The following is a 2,114-nucleotide window of genomic DNA, read 5'->3' as shown; positions in this document are numbered from 1 at the left end:
TTTTTTTATTTCAATAAATATTCAAATAACAAATATTGAAATTATTTATATTTATTTCACATTTGGTTATATACAAACGATTTTATACATTTGTTTTTATATTTGATCATTTATAATTTATATGTATATATATATTTTTTTTTTCATATAAAACAAGCAATAAATTATAAAATATGGATTAAAAGCGTTTGAAAATTAGGAAAACGAAATAAAATGAAGATATATTAAAAACATTTCCATTAATTTTAATGTGACTGATATTGGTTTTAATAGACTTGAACTGTCGGTGTTAGTGTAGGAGAGCATTGTCATCTTCACAGAACTAAATCAGATACTTCGTCCTCTTGGATAACACACAAATATGTTACCAAAATGGTCAGGGAGGCAAGGCATTTGGATGTGACTGTTTATTCAAGACCGTGTTTACACAGGACATATTTCAATACCTTTTGGGGATAGTTCCTCATGGGGATGTGGAGATGCAACCTCAGGATCATCCAACCCTCCCCTCCGCTCTCCTTTCCTCTCTGTTTCTGTCCGTTTCACACACAGATCAGATTAGACTGTAAAACCCCTCATCAGGACAGACTCCTGCTGTTCCATTACTGCAGAACAAGAAAAGGCCAGAAAGGCCTGTCCTTCCTCTGAACACTCAGTAATCATCATAACTCTCATCATCAGTAATGAGTGCAGCTGGATGTCTGCGGTCTGGAAGTGAATAGTTTAATAGTATAAATATCTGTAGTTCTCAGACCACTGCAGCTCTCAGTTACACTGTCAGCCACAAAGGGCAAAGGCTGAGCTTTCTGCCCACTGTGGGAACATACATGTGTGAGAGATGTGCATTGCTACTCCTTCTCTTTTTCTTCAAACCTGAAACCAGTCTGATTCTGCTGGTCTTAGCTGGTTTAAGTTGGTTGCACTGGTCTCCCAGTCTATCCAAGCTGGATTTGAGCTGGTAAGCAGCAGGAATAGTTCAACTGAAAGCACAGCTTTAAAATAGCAAGTGTTTTGTCTGCCATCTAGTGGCCGCCGACGCTTAACCACAAGCCAAACAGCTTAAACTAATATTACCAGTGTACATTTGTTGGCACGGTGTATTTGCTTTGTTTATTTTACAACATATGTCAGAAGTGTACAGGCTGTGCTGTGCTGTGCTGGCCCTCTTGTTCTGTCTGGGGTCTCGGATCGTTTTACTACCTCAAAAAACATAGGCCTACTTAACATCGAAGTCATAGGAGCATATTTAAAAATGGAAGGCAAATTGTCATTTTGAAATGACTATTAATATTCTATTAGTTTGGTACTGCAATATTTACAATCTATTTTATGTCATTGTAATCTGACACAATGACACCGGGAAATATCTTCTCTTTATACTCTTTTGTGATTCACAGAAGAAAGTAAGTCATTTGGGACACCACGAGCGTGCATAATGATGACAGGTCAAAATGGTCACTTTCAGTCAAGATGAGTAGATAATTATGTTAGAGGTCTCACATTTCTCACTCTTTTCTGTAACTTGAGGTGACGAAATACATCAGGGCAAAGATGAAAGCTTTGAGAGCAAAAAAACAGATTAGATCCATTAATTGATCTCTTTCTGTGAGGATGAATTGGTCTGTTGAAGTGCAGCAGCTCTTTCATTATTTGATCTATAGAGCACAATGGTGTCTGTACGGTCTTGAGAGCCCAGAGCAACAGTATAAAGCATACAAGATCTTTTCAATTCAACAACATTGAGTCTAACAGTCGAGAAATGGGGGGAATTAGAGAATTCACTCAACTGATTATACTATCATATACAAAACAAAACGCATTGTATTTGTTTGCCAACAGTGGATGCAAACTAGAACTAAAGTAAAAAAATATATATATATCCAAAAGAGAAATCACCTGCCTCAAAGAAAGAAATGCATTTGTCTGATCTCTAATTAAATTTCTATGTAATCATTTTGACAATGGGGAATGCATATTAATGTGCTTGCATGATTTTTTGCATCTGTAATTGAAGTGTGATGTTAATATCGGGCCATGTTTAAATTGATTTTCATGCAATATTCATCTCCCACCGCTTTTTTCTTTTAAAGGTCACATATTGTACACATTTCTGG

This window comes from Sinocyclocheilus grahami, unplaced genomic scaffold (assembly GCF_001515645.1).
Source record: "Sinocyclocheilus grahami isolate Dianchi unplaced genomic scaffold, SAMN03320097.WGS_v1.1 scaffold828.1, whole genome shotgun sequence".
NCBI lineage: Eukaryota > Metazoa > Chordata > Actinopteri > Cypriniformes > Cyprinidae > Sinocyclocheilus > Sinocyclocheilus grahami.
Note: the sequence above shows the minus strand (reverse complement) of the source record.